The sequence below is a fragment of the Amblyomma mixtum genome, chromosome 3 (assembly GCF_055824585.1).
Source record: "Amblyomma mixtum isolate Tamu chromosome 3, ASM5582458v1, whole genome shotgun sequence".
NCBI classification, from domain to species: Eukaryota; Metazoa; Arthropoda; class Arachnida; order Ixodida; family Ixodidae; genus Amblyomma; species Amblyomma mixtum.
The window spans coordinates 383287170-383307393 of record NC_143014.1 but is presented as its reverse complement, the minus strand read 5'-3'; the positions used below and the strand labels follow the sequence as shown (position 1 = coordinate 383307393).

The window sequence follows — 20224 nt, the reverse complement described above, 5'->3', positions numbered from 1 at the left end:
CTGTGCTGCTGGCTCCTTCAAGATAACGAAAGACGTCGCGAAGATCGGGGTCGGCGCGTTGATGCTCGGCGAAATCGATCGTGTGGACAGCACTCAGGAATATTTCTTCGTCGTCAGCAGCATTACCGGAGCTGGTTGCACGGGAGCACGAGATAAACAATCTGCGTCTGCATGTGTGTGACCGGATTTGTAGATGACGGTGATATCGAATTCTTGAAGTCGAAGGCTCCATCTAGCTAGGCGGCCGGAAGGATCCTTGAGATTGGTCAGCCAGCATAGGGCGTGATGATCGGTCACTACTTTGAAGGATCGGCCATAAAGGTATGGTCTGAACTTGGAAACTGCCCACACGATGGCGAGACACTCTTTTTCAGAGGCAGAATAGTTGGCCTCTGTCTTGGAGAGTGCACGGCTGGCATAGGCGATGACACGTTCTTGGTCCCGCTGAACTTGAACAAGGACAGCACCCAAACCAACGTTGCTCGCATCGGTGTGGACCCGTGTGTCAGCAAGCTCATCAAAGTGCGCCAGCACGCGGGGTGACTGCAGGCGGCGTTGAAGCTCTTGAAACGCCTTCTCCTGCGGAGGTTCCCACTTGAACGGTACATGCGCTTTTGTCAGATCAGTAAGGGGTGAAGCAATTTTAGAGACATTCTCCACGAAGCGGCGGTAATATGCGCATAGCCCGAGGAAGCGACGAACTTCCTTTTGGTCACGCGGCGGTGGAAATTGGCAATGGCGGATGTTTTTTTCAGGATCCGGAAGAACCCCTTCTTGGTTGACGACATGGCCTAAAAACTTTAGCTCTTCATAAGCAAAATGGCATTTTTCGGCTTTGAGAGTAAGGCCTGATGATGTAATGGCCTGCAAGACCTCCTCGAGGCGACGAAGGTGCTCCTCGAAAGACGGGGCAAAAACGATGACGTCGTCCAGGTAGATCAGACAAGTTTGCCATTTCAAATCCGCAAGGATGGTGTCCATGAGCCTTTGGAAAGTCGCGGGTGCCGAGCAAAGACCAAATGGCATCACCTGAAACTCCTACAACCCGTCTGGAGTGATGAATGCCGGCTTTTCGCGGTCTCTTTCGTCTACCTCAATTTGCCAATATCCAGACTTCAAATCTATGGGAGAAAAATATCTGGTGTTGCATAAGCGATCCAAGGCGTCTTCAATTCTGGGCAGCGAATACACATCCTTTTTAGTGATGTTGTTTAACCGACGGTAGTCAACGCAGAATCGTAAGGTGTCGTCCTTCTTCTTCACAAGCACTACAGGTGTCGCCCACGGGCTCCTAGAAGGGCGAATAACGTCGTTTGCGAGCATTTCTTTCACCTGTGTGGTAATAGCCTCATGTTCTTTGGTAGACACTCGATAAGGTGACTGTCGGAGTGGCAGAACATTTTCGTCTGTAATAATGCGATGTTTCGCAAGATGCGTCCGCCCGACGCGTGGCGAGGACGCGAAGGCACCACGGCAGCGACTGAGCAGTTCCCGTACTTTGTCTCGCTGGTCGGGCGGCAAGGTTGGGTTAATATCGTACTTAACACCAGCAAGTCCGTCAGGCTCAGTTGTTAAAGCAGATGTTAAACTGTGCACACACCTACTTTCACTAAGAGCGTCAATATACGCCACAGTCGTTCCCTTGTTAAGGTGTTGGTGTTCGTTGCTGAAGTTCGTGAGAAGAACGTTGGCCTTGCTACCTTCAAGGAAGACAACCGCCCTGGCGACGGAAGTTCCACTGTCCAGTAGCAACAGCTGCTTGCTTTCGACGACACCCTCAAGTTCCCGTATGTGCTTTGAGCCGACGGTTACCATCACACTGGAACGTGGAGGCACGGTCACGTGTTCGTCCAGAATGTGCAGCGCCGCTGGGAGAACACTATCCACGGATATGGCCTTCTCGGTCGAGAACTGGACGGACTGCGATTGCAGATCAATAACTGCACCGTTTTCGGTCAGAAAATCCATACCGAGTATGACGTCTCGGGAGCACTCGGCTAACACTACGAACGTCGCCAAGAATGTTTGACCTTGCACGGTTACCCTCGACGTGCACGTTCCCGTAGATGTAATTAATGTCCTCCTGCAGTACGCATCTGTGGGCCATCCCAAGCGGTTGTGACCTTCTTTTTGCCGCGGCGAATTGTCCACTAAGTACTGAATAATCGGCACCAGTATCCACCAGCGCGGTTACATCGGCGCCGTCAACCAAAATCTCCAAGTCGGCAGTTGGTGGTGTCTTACTTTGGGGATGTCGAGGCGTTTGGTCTCGGCTGCGGTGCGTTGAAGGAGTTCGGCATCGGGGAAAGGCGTCGCGGCCATGGGGGGTGCGTCAGGACATCGGCTAGTTTTGAGGTACGTGGGCTCAAGAATCTTCGGTACGGCTACGGAATTCGGCGTTGGTTGAGAACTGTCTAATGGCGATGGAGGATCTTGTATACTTTGTCGTTGAGCAGCCGCACCTCCAGCGGCTGCTGCATCTAGTTTCCCCTCCGGGGACTCGGAGACTGGCCTCGCCCTGGGGAACTGTAGCGACGCGGGGATGGAGATCGAGAGAAACGGCGCTGTACGGAGTCCGCTTGCGAGATGTAGTCCGCGATCTCCTGCGGTCGTTCTCCATACATCGGACGATGACAACCGACGGGGAATCCTCGAAGGCCCATCTCCCTGTCTGGGCAGCGACGATAAACATGTCCAGCCTCACCGCAGTGGTAACACAGCGGCTGAATATCTGGCGCTCTCCAGACATCCGTTCTTCGGCGTCCTAGCCGCTGTGGAGAATTCGGCTGGGGAGGTGGAGTTCGTGTAGCGGCGGAGGCAGGTGTGTCGTAGCGTCGGTTCGGCTGCGATTGAATAAAACGGCGTGTGACGGCGGCGTAGCTGAGATTCGGTGGCTGAGGCTGCACAGGGCCGGCAACAGGTAGTGCTGTACAAGTGCCTAGAGCTTGCTGCACCTCCTCACGGACAACGTCAGCAAGAGTGCTAGGCGGAGGTTTTTCCTTGTCCGGAAAGAGCTTTGCCGGTTCCTCCCTCACAATACTACGTATCATCTCACGTAAGGAGTCTGCCGACTTCACCGTGGCGTCCTCCACAGTGGCCGTGAGCATCGACGCTGTTGTACGATCGTACTGCCGGGCCCTCATGTCCAAAGACTTTTCGATGGTGCTCGCCTCCTTTACGAAGTCAGCTACCGTGACTGGAGGACTTCGAACCAGGCCGGCGAACAGCTTCTCCTTGACACCTTTCATCAGGAAGCTCACCTTCCTCTCCTCCGACATGTTTGGGTCGGCACACCGGAACAGCCTCTTCATTTCCTCAGCATACACCGTCACACTCTCGCTGGGGAGTTGATGTCTGGCTTTTAAAAGCAGGTCGGCCTTCTCTCTGCGCGACGTGCTGTCCTTGAAGGTTTGGAGGAACTCTGTCTTGAACGTATCCCACGTTCCATGGCTAGATTCATTGTTCAGAAACCAGGTCCTTCGGTTAGTCTTCAAGGGCGAAATAAACATGCCGCATTTTGTAGTCAGCGCCCCAACCACTGTAGATGGCCACCCGGTCATACTGGTCCAGCCAGTCTTCGGCGTCCTCGTGTGGTTGACCGCGAAAATGGGGTGGCTCTCGCTAGTGGTGGAGCAGGACCGGCGACACTCTAGCTGGGCCGTTGTAGGCCCTCCGTGAACCTGCCCTCCTGCCCTCCGTGAACAATGGGAAACAGGGAGCAGTCCAAATTCGGGAGGTAAGCCCTGTAATCGGCGACTGCCCTGGTGGACTGGCGTGTCGAACTTCGGTATTTGTACGGGGCTCGAATTGCGGCTTGAAGGGGGCGTACGGTGCATTAACGACGTACCCAGCTCCTCCACCAGATGTCACGTTGGTAATCAGCGGCTAAGGGTCCACAGCGGGTCAACAGACGTGCGCTTCCCGGTCACTTTCACTTTCACACCCACACTTCCTCTTCTTCTTGAGAGGCGCTTCCGTCTGCACGGGCGCTGGCGTCAATATCACGTTTTATTGCTGAATATGCTGGTGTGGACTGGACACCTAGGCTACTCAAGCACCTTGGCGTCTCTTTCAGTGTCCGTAATAAGAGGGCTTTAAGAGAAGTTTATTGAACCCAGGACCAAAAAGGGACATCGGTCCCTCTACAAAACAAACATACATTGCGGCGACTGATGTCGCCCGGTGCACACACACACACGCAGGGAACTTAAAGAGTCCAAAACCACGAGATGTCCAAGCAAGTTCAGGGGTCCATACGCGCACAGTAATGGTAAAGCCCGCGTGCAAACTTTTCAGCACTGTTCTAACTTCTCAGACATCTGTCTCTTACGGTACCTTGATTTTGGCACGGTGACCGCCTGAAATCTGTCTCTCGCCCTAAAATTCCTTATGTACTCGAAAATATTATTTGCACAGTACTTTATATCCAGGTTTTCAAAAAGTTTCGCTACTTTTATGTTAGACTCAAATTTTTAATCTGTCTCTCCTGATTACTTGTTCTGGTCTGTAAACGCTGGCGGCCTGTTTATTTTCCTGTATGTCGGATAGGTAGTTTCACGTTTCATGTTTTTGCGCGACATTACGCGTTCAATAGTGCATGCATTTTTGCAAGTCAAGTTAGTTTATGTTTTACCGAACCCTACTCAGTCTTCAAATGTATCTGGTAGCCCCTTTTTGTCGGGCTTAATGCATGCCGTTGTACTTAGCTCTTCGTTTCCTACTTGTTCTTTTCACCAATGATTTCCGGTTTTCAGTATTGGGAAAGTGGTTGTACAACGATTTAGTTTGTATGCTCTTTTTTCCGCCCATGTATCGCGCTGCGTATTTTATTTAATGGAGCAAGGTGTACAGAAAAAAGGGTGCGTTTTTTTAAAAATTTACACTGACACATTGCCCGCTCAAACGTGATTAGACCAAAGGGAAATTTTTCAGTCAACGGCGAATTTACACCTCTGTAATGCCCCCCCCCCCCCGCCCCGCCTCCGTTTGCAACGCTCCTGAAACAATTGAGCATTGTTTCATCAATCAAGACTTAATAGTCTTCTGTGATATCATACAACAGACATTGCAAAAGAAGTTTAGACACCGCATTCTCTACGATATCACACTGGACTTTCATTTGCTAATGACCCTTTGTTCTTTTTAACTGAGCTACACGGCTTCTGGAAAGCGCTCATGATATACTGGCATTGTGAATCTTGTTTCTGCAAAAGGTCACTTCAGAATGATGATTGTTCACTTAAAGGGAATGTAACCCCACAATGTGTTCAGACCCGAGTGGCACTCGCTCTTACTAATGTGCTCTTCATTGTCTTTTTTCTGTTGCTTCATGCTTAGGTTTGTCGTATTATGATGTGTTAGTCATGTGCTCTCTCCATCGTCTCTTTTCCAATATTTGGTGACTTGAACGCGTCGTGTTAATCCAAGATTTTTTTTCTAAAGGATTGCACACAGTTCATAGACGTAGAACATTGCATGAATGTAATAAATACCATGTTGAATAAAAAGAAAATGTCTGGCCTGTGTTTTTTTTTCATCCAAAATAAGAAGTCTGCCTAGCCCTTTTAGTTGTGTTGTCTTTTGTCATGGTAGTGGAGTGCAGCCGCTAGCTGAGTACTTTGTAAATAATTTATAAATGAAATCTTTATTTCCAAAATGGCTTAAGTGTCATGTTAGAAAAACAAGCTTCCCTGGTTTTGGGTCAGCATGCCCGACTCGCAAACGACAGGTCAAGCGTTCGATTCACGACCAATTGCCCCAAAATTTGCTTGCAGCGCAACTGAATTGCTTTCTATACTTAGACGTCCAAAGACATTAGAGTCTTGTTTTCACCTTCTATTCATTAGTTTTGCAGTTTTTTATCACTTTTGATTCCACGGCTCCACGTGTGACGTCAGCACCCTCTCGACCAATCCCGTTTTCCGCGCACACCGGTGAAGACGCCAACTACGCGGGGTTCTCCGCTGAACGGTACCCTTACCACTACAGCGTTAAAAGCAGTTCGCTCTTCTTCCAACGTGTCAGCCCCGCCGCGGTGGCTCAGTGGTTACGGCGCTCGGTTGCTGACCCGAAAGACGCGGGTTCGATCCCGGCCGCGGCGGCTGAATTTCTTGAAGGCGAAATTCTAGAGGCCCGTGTGCTGTGCGATGTCAGTGCACGTTAAAGAATCCCAGGTGGTCGAAATTTCCGGAGCCCTTCACTACGGCGTCCCTCATAGCCTCAGTCGCTTTGGGACGTTACACCCCAATAAACGAAACGATCTTCCAACGTGTCAACATGCACCCAGCTAAAGAACTGTTCTTTCACACGGAACAAAAAGTATTTAACGCGTTTACAAATACCATTTGCTCCACAGGCTAATATAGAGGAAAGGCAAGTACGAAACGTTTTCACTAACCTATCAGGGCTGGCAGAAAAAAATAATACACGTTAAACGCCAATTTATGCGAAGTTGGTAATGCAACGTCATCGCATGGCATGATTTAGGCTGTAGATGGCGCATAACGCAGCAGATATATTCAATAAATTAGATAGTTGCCGCCTGTACTTCACTACGTAATCTCCTAGAGCGCTACATGACATGTTCAACTGTAACACCACTAATGGTTAACCAAGTAATCATATATCCTGCAGAACATTAGTCTGCTCGATTCCGCACCACGACACGGATGCAGCCTCATTGCTCTGTTTCTGTTCCCTCGAAGTCATTTTTTTTAACTACTTTATGTCGACATGCTCACTTTAAAGACGTTGGATGCAGTATTTTGTACGAATGCAGACAATGGAGTATTATGTATTCACTTTGAGTCGCTGCTATATTTTGTGCAGTATTTATTTCACGTTAGTTTATTTATTTGACATTCACTTCCGAGGCGCACCTCTTTGTAAAAGTGTTTATAAAACAGGTTTAATGCATATGTAAACAGGTTCTGCTTTTCGTTTTCTTTCGGGTGCCAATCCGCATGATATTTATAATGTTAATTTGTAAGTTATTCAGCCTCATCTCTGCACTCCTGCTCTGTTATTCGCTAGTGTCCAGGCCTTGTCAAGCTTTTCTTGCAGCTTTCTTGCCATGACATCCAGCAGCATTGTGTAAGTTGAATAAAAAAACTTTCAAATAGCAAAAGCAATCGTTCAATGCATTTATGAATTCAAACCTGTTGAAACGATCAAATAATAACGTCTGGGCAAAGAGTTACTTCCAGAAGCTGCGCAGGAACAAAAGATATATTTTTTCTTTCATTCGAGAGTGTCAAGAAATAACTTTTCTACCATGCGCACGATTCCAGTCGAAGCCCAAAATCGGCACCCATTACCATCTTTACTTACAACTGTGGTTTTCGTTTTGACGTGAAACCATCTACCTGCAATCCAAATTACTATGTAATGATGTTGGAGTCAAGTCGCATGAGTTTCTTCTGTTCTGCATGAGTGAATTCGAAAGAAAGAAAAAAATTCCATACACGACGAAATCCAAATTGTAATCTTTATTCCCATATAAAAACAAAAAAGGAAAGCGTTGGCCATGTTAAGCTCTCCTGAATGTGTTCCATCACCGTGTTAGGCGTATGCCGGATGTATAAAATAAGTTGTTACGCAATTTTTAAAACGCGCCTTTTTCTGTAGGAGTGTCCTTTACGGCTTAGCATTCCCAGCGCTGTCGCCTGTCCGCATACAGCTAAAGTGTGCTAACCAGCATAGCTGAAATTGACTAGTAGCATAGCTTAAATTGACTAGTTAATTTGATTGTGTTAGAAATACTACTGTAGGTTTCGCTTTCACGCGTAGCCCGGGCCGGTAGGGACGGATGACCTTGAACAACGTTGCTTCAACCGCGCTCCGCCAGATGGGAGCATCATCGCCACGCCGCGCGGCCCGCGGCGCCGGGCAGTTTGCTCTGTATACGACAGATGGCGCAACTAGGAGGTCCGCCACTTCTGGCCTTCGAAGCCGGAGTTAGCAGCATTGGCGCGCAGTGCATCGATGGCGTTCGAATGATATCGGTTAAGCAATTCGCTTAATTTCTAATCAGACCACATATATAAATACCACCGAGTAGGAAACTGGCTGAGTTGGGGAATAGAACCACGGTCTCCGGAGTGCGAGGCGAGCACGCTAACCACTCCGCTATTCCAGCTGGATGGTTTCGAATCAACAAACGCGCGTCTAATGAATACAGTGTCTTCGTTCACTCCAATCTTCCGCCATTCTCGTTACGGCGAGGTTCAGGTGTCCACCGAGATATGTGATACAGATACATTTCCTTTCCTCAAAAACCAATTAGCCGACGAGCAAGGCGTACAGCCGAACGGGCGATGGCGTTCTGTGGACTCCCTGGCAGCGTGGCGGAATGGTGACGTGACCAAATATGGCGGCGCCCACGCTCCCGCGCTGTAGAGCGTCTATAAATGCACGCTTGCCTTGGCGTGAATGCTTTGCAATGCAGTCCTCTAAGGAGAAGTGGCAGTGATAGGAAGAAGCGAGAAAGCGACAACGTGCACAAGAGACGCCAAAACAGCTTGAAGAACGTCTTGCAAAGCGTCGTGCTAAGGATGCAGCTCGGCGACACCGTTCTACCTCGCAGAGTTGTTCCAGGTCATCGATAACCGATGAATCTCAACACCTGACTGCTCAGGTACGCCGCAATGCTACCAGCCGAAGGCAACGCGCCGAAGAATCACCAGAAGAACGCGCGCACCATTTCTAACGTGATTTACCCAGTTTAAGCAGTGCTAAACCTCTGCCAATTTTTATTGCGAAGGCCATACTACTCCCAAGAACTGCCTTTCGCGTAGCGGCAGCCACCTGTCACGTTGACCTTTAGATTCACATCTAACGTCATACGATACCTAGCGATGTGACAGCGTGACGTCTACCAGGAGCGAGAGACAGGCAACAACTCGGCTCGTCGGGTAACGGCGGCCGCTTGGCACGGCGCGCCGCGCTCCTCCCGCTACAGGCGCTAGTGACGTTATGGCGTGACGTCATCCCAGGAGCGAGAGTTGGAGATTTTAATGCGCACCATGAAGAATGGGGCTACAAGAAAAAAGATAGCAAAGGCAGACAGCTGTGGGAGGACATCCAAGAGCTAGGCCTCACGCTGCACACAGACTCTGGCTGCCCGACAAGGAAAGGAAATAGCGTAATGGCAGACACATCTCCTGATCTGACGCTCTCCAAAAACGCACCTGCCATTAGGTGGGAGAATACAGAGCAGGACTTAGGAAGCGACCATTACATAATAGCAACTACCCTGGAAACAGGACTTTCGGAAGATCGCTCTCAGCAAGCGAAGATCACGAAATGGGAAAGGTTTGGGGAAATGTGGGAAGGTATCCCGGCTGAAGACATTACTGACTTAGAAAGCTGGACGAGCAAGCTTAAAAAGCATGTAGCTAAGGCAACAGTAGCTTTAGAAGGACAGGACGCCCCAGCGATAGCCGACAGCAAGCTACTCCACATGTGGGAGGCGAAACGCGGGTTAGAACGCAGGCTTAAAAAACAAAGGTGGAACTGAAACCTGAAAAGGAGGATAGCTAGACCCAATAAAGAAATCGAGAGGTACACCATGCAGCTATGTGAACAAAATTGATGCTGTGTATGCGATGATATGGAGAAAGGAATGAGTCTAGCCAAGACGTGGAATATCCTACGCCACCAGTTAGACCCAACTCAATCGAAAACTCAATCGAACATTAAGCTAAAGAAAACTAGACATGCCTACCAGGGGGAAGACAAGGAATTCATGAAGGAAATAGAACAGACCTATACAGGAAATATAACTTGACTTGCCGGCTTATAAAGGTGTAGTAAGAGAGGAGCTCGACGCACCCATAAGGGAGGCGGAGGTTAGAGCGGAGTTAATCAGACTTAAAACAAAGTCCGCCCCAGGGCCGGATGGTATAACAAATAAGATACTTAGAAATTTAGATGACGAGTCCATCATTGCTCTCACAAAATACATGCAACAAGTAGGGAAAAATGAACGCTACCCAAACAATGGAAAGAGGCCAGCATAACTTTAATCCCCAAGCCGGGCAAGCCACCAAAGCTGGAGAACCTCAGGCCAATATCCCTGACCTCATGCGTAGGAAAGCTGATGGAACATGTAGTTCAAACGAGATTAAATCTCTACATGGAGGATAACAGCTTATGGCCTGACGAGATGGTCGGATTCAGACCAAAGCTAAGCACTTAGGATGTAATGTTACGACTGAATCATGGCATCATAGACTCCAATTATAGGGATGCAAAAGTAATTCTTGGGCTGGACCTCAAAAAAGCTTTCGACAATGTAAAGCACGAGACCATCCTAGAGGAACTCCAAGAGATAGGAGCAGGCCAAAAAACCTATGACTATATAAAGGACTTTCTGACAAATAGAACAGCGAAAATAAGATATCAAGACATAGAGTCGGGGGTAATTACGCTAGGGAGTAGGGGCACCCCGCAAGGATCGGTCTTATCCCCGCTTCTATTTAACCTTGCTATGAGAGGTCTCCGGGAAAAGCTCAAAAAGATTGGCAACATACACTTTAGTATCTGTGCTGATAACGTAAATATCTGGGTCAATCAGGGCAGCGATGCCGAAATAGAGCATAAACTACAGGAGGCAGCGGACGTAGTGGTAAAATACGCAGCGAATAGAGGGCTAGCGTGCTCACCAGAGAAATCCGAGCTTCTGGTGTATAACCCTAAGCACTTGAGACTCAAACAGAGTAACAACTTCAACATCACGGTCGGAGGAAACCCCGTGCCGATGGTGGATAGGATTAGAATATTAGGACTGCATATTCAGAGCGACGGATACAACGGGGAAACCCTGAAGAAGCTCGAGGGATATGCGGCGCAAGCCATAGCGATATTTAGAAGAATAGCACTCAAAGGACGAGGGCTAAGAGAGAAAAGCTTGATCAAGTTGGTGCAAGCATACGTTATCAGTCGGATAAGCTATGCTACACCCTACTTGAAGATCCGCGCCTCAGAACGGGATAAACTAGACACGATCATAAGGGGATGCTACAAACGGGCTCTAGGCCTGCCCATAGCACCTCCACTGAAAGACTCCTAGACATGGGTATTCACAATACATGGAGAGAGATTGCTGAAGCCACGAGAACGGCGCAGCGAGACAGATTAAGTCAATCAAACACAGGAGGGGCGATTCTAAGCATGGTAGGACTCCAGACGGAAAAGGGTATTCTAGTAAAGCGGCACATCCCAAGGGACATCAGAGAAAAGATCAGGGTAGATCCTTTACCCAGAAACACGCACCCTACATTTCACAAAGAAAGGAGGGAAAAGAGAGCTGAGGCGCTCACCAAACGCTTCGGCGAAATGAATGAGAAAGCAGTGGCCTACACGGATGCGGCTAGCGGGAAACTGGGAGCAGCGGTGGCAACGGTCGTTAGTAGCCGGGGTACAGCTGTACCTTCCGCAACCATACGCAGTCGAAATCCAGAGTCGGCTGAAGAAGTTGCAATAGCGCTCGCTTGCGTGGGAACGGAGGCACAATACATAATTAGCGATAGCAAGACTGCTCTCCAAAATTATGCCCGAGGCAGAATAACACAGGAAGCACTGCGAATTCTAGAGGGACGCAGAATAAATAGAAATATTAGTCTCGTTTGGACACCAGCTCACGAGGCAGTTCCAGGAAACGAGGCGGCAAACGCCCTGGCTCGAGATCTCTACTTCCGAGCCGCGGCAGGACCGCCCGATAACAAGGAACTGGACGAGAGACTGATAAATTACACAGAAATAGTGGAAAATTACAAACTAAACAGGATACTCTTTCCTCCCCCGGACAAAGAGCTCGCTAACACAGAGGCTACGGCTTGGAGGAGACTACAGGCTAAAAATTTCATACACCCAGTGTGGGCACAGCATATCTTAAAAGATTAGGATATTGATGATAAGTGTAGGAAGTGCGGGGAGAGGGGGACCCTCGACCATGTGATTTGGGAATGTGCGGATTCTCCAGGGTTCCGAGAGAAAATGGACAGTAGAGAGGCCTGGGAAACCCTTCTGCAAAGCACGGACCCCGTCGTGCAGAAGAAAGCGGTCCATCTGGCGATAGCTGCCGCGAGGAGCCAGAAGCTCCTTGCCTGTCTCTAGTCCCGGAGGTCCCGGCCCCTGCCCCTCGGCCTGCGTGCCGGAGGTAGGGAGTAGGGGGCCTCCATTCTGATGGAAAATAAAGGTTTATCAACAACAACAAGAGCCTGGCTACCAACTCGGCTCGTCGGGTAGCGGCGGCCGCTTGGCACGGCGCGCCGCGCTCTTCCCACTAGAGGCGCTGCATATGCAGTATAAAACAGAGTACACTGCGGGTCCAGGTGGTCATACATAATCTGAAGGAACAAACGTAGCGTTTAAACAGGACACCGAAAGATGAGGACAGGACGGGGCTACTGGTAGCCCCGTCCTGTCCTCATCTTTCTGTGTCCTGTTTAAACGCTACGTTTGTTCGTTCAGAGCATTATAAAACACCTGCTTTCGCAACCTACCAGGCTTTACCAAAGATAATCCCCCGGCAATTTTTTTTCTCTTAGTGCTAGTCTCTATTAATTGAAAGGCACGTAGTTCACTTCAAGTAATGTCCATATCAGTTTTTAGAATTTCCAAAACGCAGTTACCCATGGCCCAACAAATTTTGCTCACACCGCGCCAAAATACATGCACTTTCGAAAAGCCCGCAGGCAAAGCAACAGATCCAGTACATGTAACCCGTCGAAAAAGCCAAAATTTGTCACGTCACTGCGTCGAGGGTAACCTTGTATTCGAAGTTCTAAATATTGATAGGATATTACTGGCGGTGAGCTACACACCTCGCAACACAGAGGGAGGCTAACAGTAATAGTTGACAAGTCGTTGACCTCCGTGTCCAACGCCTGGCCACCCCAAACATACATTCGGGTTCCGACTGCGGACGCCTTGTGGAAGCAGCGGCTAGCCGGGGCCTCTGCACTGGTCGGAGCGCTATGCCACGTCAGGCTCTCAAGGTCAAGATAATATACACGGTGTGAGGATTCCGGGTCCAAGAAATCAAAGACGTACATCCGTTGACGCAGCACACAAGCCGAGAAGATGCTCAGTGGCGCCATTTGGCCGCACATTTCCGAGCGGCTGCTTATACAACCGGTATAAGCAGCCAATCCGTGACCTTATGTCCGAGGAGCTCCCCCACGTGTAGGCACAGTCACCGCAGGCGACAACGCTGTGGTCGCTAAAGCTAATGGGCTCGCCTTCGGGGTGCAGCACAGACAGCGGCACACCCCACTTGCACGTTGCAGGGTGGAAGATGTTGTATACGTCTAAGCGGATATGCCTAAGATTTCATCGCTGTCATCGTGGTAGTTGTAGAACGGGTGGAACGAGTAGACCTTTCCTTTGATGGCGACAGCATGTTGTTGACGAGTTCTGGAACGCCGTTCAGCAGCACGTTCCACATCGTCCAGTGGTAACCAATCTTCTCAGAAATGAAACCGAGCGTTAGTTTTTCCTCCCTGCTGAAGAGCAAGCAGTGGGTAAGAACAGGTATTGTAGGCGTTTTTATTTTTTTTTCTGCAAGCCTGTGTTGATTTTAGTGAGAAAGTTTCTAACGCACACTTTGCTGTCATGACGAAATAACAACTGTTCCTGGGCTTACGCGAAGAAGAGAGAGGGAAAGTGTGTGAGAAGGGAAAGAGGGGACACGAGGAGAGCAGCGAGGACGCTACGCATTGGGTGGCGCATGCGTGTGTGACACCGAGACGCATTTTTCTTTGCTACAACCTAATGCATCGTTCGGTGTGATGGCGTGAAGCGATAGTAATATTGCACCTCTTGAGTAGCAAAGGCATTGTGTGGTTGTTTCAGAAGCCACGGAACTGTAGGCCCTGCGCACACACAAGATTTGCGGCGCTCGTAAGATTGCAAAAACGAGCCCGGAGTCTCAGAAGACCTGCGTAGACGGGCAGCTGAGGTCACAAAGAAACGCTAACATCAGCATTGGGCAGCCGTGGATGGAGTCAGGAGGCAAGTTCGGGCTTGGGCCACTTGACATCAGGGGGAGGCCAAAGCCAACTAACATGCGGCCGTTGGAAAAGGGGTCAACACAAAAGGAAAGCCGACCTCAAACGCGCTACGCGACAGGACCCCTAAAATCCGGACGTCCAAATGCTTGCGCCCCCATGATGGATGGCAAAATTTTATTATGCAAGCGAGTTTGGACCGTTCAAGGCCTCAGGGCCACCGCGCAGCCCTCATATTACGCGCATGTGCCCAGGGTGCGTATAACCATGGCACTGGTCCCAGTATCAGGACAGAGTGACGTTGTCGCGAGGCCTCAGATCTGCGTGCTAGAGAATGCCTCGCTGCAATTCACGTTACTGGTAGTAACTGCTCCTTTAGTTTTAATCTAGCATTGCATATTCGGCATGATTAAGGATTGTTACTTGACAGGAAAAGAACTGGCAAACTTCAGTTCATCTTAATAGTACGACGTGATAGCGTTAAAGTGTCCGTACGGTCACTAGGGTGTCCCCTGGCGCACAGTTTTGCAGACACCGACACACTTGTTGAAATCATAAACTGTTTTATTGCACATCGTCGTCCACATTATTTAGTGCCTATAATTATTGACCCTCATTAACTATGTGGCCCTCTCGTGTAATTTTCCTGCTGTGCGCTGGGAGATACTCGTACAAGGCCTCTATTTATCGAACTTATCGCAGGTTGCTCAGTGGAGGTTTCTGTTCCCACTGACCACATTTGCTTTTTTATATAAGCAAAATAACTTTCCTACTCCACTACCTTCTCGACCAATCAGGATTTTCCAGTGTCAACGATCCTGACAATGGGTTTCCGTCCGAACGGGACTTTTAATGCGGTCGCGTAAAAAAAAATTAAAATTGGAGAGAAAACTTAAACTGCGCATTAAGAGTACGACGCGATAGCATGATGGGTTAATTCCCGTATATGCAGGCCATTCACTATTTTACACTGATAGATCATTGGGAGTCCTCATACCCCTCCAGTCGCACTGGTGCAGTGGTTAAGCGATGGGCCTTGTGGGACCCGGGTTCCCCTGCCCGAGCGGCCAATAATTTATTTAACTGCCACGGTCGGCAGTTTGATCACTATCCGGTGGGAACGTTGTGATGCCACAACAAGGACACGTGACCAAGGCGGCCCATGCGCCTCCTAGGTTGCTCTCTGGGAACCACCTGACAGAACCATGCCCATGATTTCTCGCTCACAACGCCGACGAGGACATCGGGGCCTTTAAGTCGATAGAAGGCATTCAGATGCAGTGCTAATGTTCTTCTTTGTGCGGCTCAATAACTAAGGAAATTATGCCCGGTAGTTCTAAAAAAATAAAGGCGAGCGGTGTTTGCAAATGAAGCGTCTATTGCATTCTCAATTCACACAGTACCGGAAGGGTAAAGCCAACGTAATTTATCGGACACCGTTAGCGCGCATGAGTTCAAGGGATTAATATTGCCACAACGGCGTTTCAAACCCGTGGCTGAGCAAACAGGTCAGCTTTGCTGGCCACTGCACGAGGGCGCGATGCAATCGCCGCAACCGATCACGTCTCGTGTTAAACTGCAACACACTTTCACGCTGTGCGTTGCAAATCGCCTCTTCAACAAGTGCCACCTGCGGCGCTCCGCTCATAACACGTTTTCCACAATCGGTAGTTACCGCCGCGGTGGCTCAGAGGTTGGAGTGCTCGGCTACTCAGCAGGATGGATGGATGGAAACAACTTTATTACACAAAAAAAAATCTTCCAGGGTGCTGCCCTACTGGTTTAGTACTCCACGGGCTTACGCTTCACGTAAAGCCCGATCCACCAGCCATTTCTCGCCGGCGGGCTGAGCGGTCCGTAAAGCAGCCTCCCAGGAAGAATGAGTGGGATTGGGCATGGGGTACTGCCTTTGGGGAAGGACATTCCCAAAGGTAGTGGAAAAGTGTGGATCTGGGCACGCCACAGGTGGTACGATCAGGAGGAAATGTGGGGTGAAAGCATGAGAGACGGTGGGGGGATATAAAACAGCCTGTCTGTAATTGTCGCCATGTGGCGCTGGATGAGGGCGACAAGGTACTGTGGGGTGGTGGCAGTGTCATGCGGCTGAGTTTGTAGAATGTTGTAATTTGATGATATGTATACAGGACCGATGTAGCCTCTTTCGCAGGGTTGGGTGCCTGATCATCCGGGGTCCGGAAGGAGAGTTCTCGGGCCAGCGCATGAACGCGCTCATTACCGGGGATCGAGGCATGCCCAGGGACCCACGACAGAGTAACCGTTCGGTCGAGAGAGGTGACTGTGGCAAGAATACGATGTGTTGCCGGCGTCGCCACGCCCTTTAGGTAGTGGCGGTACGCGGCCTGAAAATCTGTGCAAATTTCGGTTACGTTATTGTCAAAGGTGGAGTGGGCCAGAGCAAGTGCGATGGAGGCTCCTTCCGCTTCTGCAGGCGAATTAGTCCGGATAGTGGCGGCGGCCCCCACTGTGCCGTCTTTATAGGCAGCGACTGCCGTGAAATATCGTGGTTTCGAATTTTCTGCCGCGTCGACATAAAGTATATCGGAGCGGTTGCTGTATGTTTTCGTGTAATAGCTCGCTCGGGCCTGCCGCCTACCCTGATGGAGACTAGCGCTCATATTGCGCGGTAGGGGCTTCTGATATATGTGATCCTGAGTGCGCAGAGAGATCATGTAAGGTGTAGGACTTGTTGGGATGGGAATGGGTGGATTGAGACGTAGCTGTCGCAGTAGGCGTTGTCCTGTTTCTGTGCGACTCAGGTGGACTAATTGGTTGGTGCGTTGATCCTCTATTAATTCGATCACTGTATTGTGGGTACCAGTGGCCAGGAGACGTTTCGTGCTAACCGTCCGTGGAAGACGTAGGGCGCAGGTGGCAGCCGTGCGTATTAGGATGTCTGCCTGTTGTGTTTGCCGATGAGTGAGTATGTGGTATGAGAGGTGGTATATAATGCGCCTAATGATTAGTTTATTTGTCATATTGAGGGTATCCCGTTCAGAGAGCCCATGATTGCGTGCTACCACCCGCCTGATAAGTGCAGCGACCTGTTTGTTCTCTTTTTGCAAGAGCTGAAGGGTGGTGGTTGCATCGAGTGTGTGGCTAATGAGAAGGCCGAGAATCTTCACCTGAGGCACAATGGGCACTGGATTGCCGTACAAGTGTAGTTCCATCTGGGGGTCACTGGGGAGGGGATTCAGTTGCAGGAGTTCCGATTTATTTGGAGAGCAACGGAGGCCTCTGTTTGCTAAATGAGTGGTGGTGATGTCTATGGCAGATTGCAGGATATTCTGGGCTGTTCCAAGGGATCCTCCCGTTGTCCAGAGGGTTATATCATCTGCGTATATGGCTGTGTGCAGCCCTGGGATAGCAGCAAGGGCCTTTGCCAGTGGCGCTAGGGCAATGTTAAAAAGTAAAGGTGGCATAACCGCCCCTTGTGGGGTACCCGGTTAGGCAGGGGGAAAGGCTGGGAGGCAATATCCCCAAGGTGGAGTTCTGCCGTGCGTCCCTGAAGGAAGGCCCGAATATATTGCCATATGCGGTGCCGCATCCCGTGGTGGCTAATGTCGTGAGGATATGGTCATGGCTTATTTTGTCGAAAGCCTTATGAATATCCAGGGCCAGTATGGCTCGCGTACTGGCTGTAGGGCGCCTGGTGCAAAAGAGGGACTCTTTAAGGGCAAGAAGTACGTCTTGCGCCGAGATGTTTGGGCGGAAGCCGAATTGAACGTTGGATAGAAAGCCTGTTGTTTCTAGAAACGGTTGCAGGCGATTGAGAATGACATGCTCGAAGAGCTTGCCGACACAGCTCATTAAGGAGATGGGGCGCAAATTTTAAAGAGTGAGAGGTTTGCCCGGTTTGGGTATAAATCGCATGCTGGCATGAGTCCAGGCTGATGGGAGCGTCCCAGCTTGCCAGTGGTTATTAAAGAGCTCCGTGAGTTCCTGGAGGAAGACTTCGTTCAGATTGAGTTGTGCCTTGTAGGTTATGCCATCCGGCTCCGGCGCCGTAGAGCGGCGAATACTGAAGAGTGCTCGGCGGACTTCGTTTAAGGTGATATCGGCATCATGTTCTGGGTTAGGTGGAGGTAGATTGGGTGGATCTGCCGACTGAAGAGATGTGGGTATATAAGTGTCCCGTAGTTGGCCAATTACGTCGGTGCCCTTTTGGAGCTCTAGTTGTATTAGACGTTGTGTGTTTACTTGTGTCTGAGAGTTAGTGGTTCTTGGATCCAAGAGAGCACGTAGGTGGGACCACGTGCGTTTAGTGCTTAATGTACCCTTGAGGTCGTTACAAAATTTGCCCAGTTTGCGCGGGCTAGCGTGTTCGCATATTCTTCTGCCTCGCGAGTGAGAGCGGCTATGCGGAGTCTCAATTTACGATTGTGTCACTGGTGACGCCAGCGCTTGAGAAGTCCCTGTCGGGCCTCCCATAGATGAGCAAGATGCGGATCAATCTGCGGTCCCTTAGGGGTATTTTTAATGCTTTTGCTGTTCGCCTGGATGGCCTTCGCCAGACGATCAGTCCAGTCAGTAACAGTACAGCAGGGGTAACCGGGATCGAACCCAGTCGCGGCGGCCTGCGCTTCGATGAAGGCAAAACACAAAAAGCGCCCGTGTGCTGTGCGGTGTAAATGCTAGTTAAAGATCCCAGGGTGGTCGAAATTAATCCGGAGCCCTCCACAACGGCCCCTCCTACTCTCTTACGCCTTTCACTCCCACCTTCCTCCCTTCCTTCACGGTGCGGGTGGGGCTTCCACCGAGATATGTGAGATAGATACAGCGTCACTTCCTTTCCTCAAAACCACGTATTTAGAGGTTGCATATAGAAGGCAAAGTGACCAAATTACAAGTTTCTATTTCACCAGAGAGAGAGAGAAACTTTATTACAACAGGAATTCGGGGCATGCCCCAGGGTCCCCGCACAACCCCACTGCTATAGTGCCTAGAATATTCTAGGCACTATACCACTGCACTCAAGTGTTTATGTTCCTAAGGTCCATAACACTGGCAGCCCGGTTGGTGGCGATGGTCTGCACGGCCGGGTCCTCCGAGCGCAGCAGGGTCTCCCAGTCCTCCCAGGTCTTGAAGTTCTCTAGGTCCCGAGGGGGAGGGTCCGCCGGGCAGAGGGAAAGGGTGTGGAGGGAAGAAGCGAAGGGTTCTGGGCATATGGCGCGTGCTGGAGTGGGGAAGGAGGGATGATAGGGGGCTAAGGTAAGGGGTGAGGGGAGTGTGTGTATCTGTAGTCTGCGCCAGAGTGTTGCGTGTTTGTTATCTAGGGAGGGGTGGGGCGGGGGGTAGAGCTGGCGTGAGGCTCTGTATGTCTGCGTCAGCTCGCTGAATGAGTGCATGCGCTCCTTCGCGAATCCCCGATCCGAGGCCACCTGAGCCCGGTTTAAAGAACCTCGGGCTAAAAGGTTGGTAGCCTCGTTTCCGGGATTCCCGGAGTGCGCAGGCACCCATATCAACTCCACTTGGCGGGGAGGGGGTGCATCGGGTGAGTCCAGCTTGTCACTAAAGTCACTAAAAATATACCGGGCTTCCGTGCTAGTGATAGCGAGTGCGATGGCGGCTTCCTCTGCAGCCTCTGGGGATGTGTCTGGAGGGAGAGGTAGTGTGAGGAGGGTGGATGCAGAGGAGTCCATCACAGCTGCTGTCGCTTCATCACCCGTGCAGGCAGCGTCCACCCATACGGCGTCGGGCTCGGAGCCGTACGTTCGATGGATTGCCTTCGCACGGGCTCTCCGGCGCTGCTCATGGTGGGACGGGTGCATATTCCTCCGGAGAGGCCTGATGAGGAGCTCCCGGTGAAGGGGCCGTGGGATAGTGAGGAGGGTTGGGTCGTTGGCCGGTATTCTGATTCCAAGGGAATCCAGGATATACCGGCATGTGGAAGTTTGTGTGAACCTGATGTATTGGGCCTGTCGGTGGGCTTCCATCAGTTCCCCGATCGTGTTGTGGAGGCCCAGGCCTAGTAATCTGTCTGTGGGTGTGTTGAGGGGAAGATGAAGGGCTACCTCGAATCTCTTGCGAATCAAGGCATCCAAAGCGTTTATGTGATCATTGGATAGTTGAAGGCTGAGGACAAAGGCATGAATGAGCCGACATAGGTCGCGCTCTTTCAAGCCTCTATGATGTCCCTATACCCTGCGGATGAGGTGCGATATCGCGCCTATAACCTGTTTAAGTTTCTTGAG

At 50.3% G+C, this 20224-nt stretch overlaps 1 pseudogene; it reads left to right on the top strand.

Moving 5' to 3' along the window:
* The first annotated feature begins 11073 nt into the window (after window positions 1-11073).
* Window positions 11074-12117, top strand: LOC149357053 (uncharacterized; annotated as a pseudogene).
* The last annotated feature ends 8107 nt before the right edge of the window (window positions 12118-20224 follow it).